The following is a 279-nucleotide window of genomic DNA, read 5'->3' on the forward strand; positions in this document are numbered from 1 at the left end:
CGAGTAGTCGGGAAATACCGAATAGTCATTTTGAAAAGTTGTTAATTCTCGACGTTTTTTGCATTGCAAGTCTCGGAAATTGTTTGTTTTTATTCCAGAAGTGCAAAAACAATCCCTTAAGTTGAAAATGACGTATAGAATTCGAGATTTTCAGAGGTTTGAGAAATTTCGAACATTTCCTGACTTTGTCGGGAAAGGGATTAAAAAATTTTCCGTCCCGACCAAAAAAATTCTGTTCCACACACCCCTACTGACCTCCACTCCTTTTAGGAAAAACGA

Source organism: Lepisma saccharinum, chromosome 8, assembly GCF_977018435.1.
Source record: "Lepisma saccharinum chromosome 8, izLepSacc3.1, whole genome shotgun sequence".
Classification (NCBI taxonomy): Eukaryota; Metazoa; Arthropoda; class Insecta; order Zygentoma; family Lepismatidae; genus Lepisma; species Lepisma saccharinum.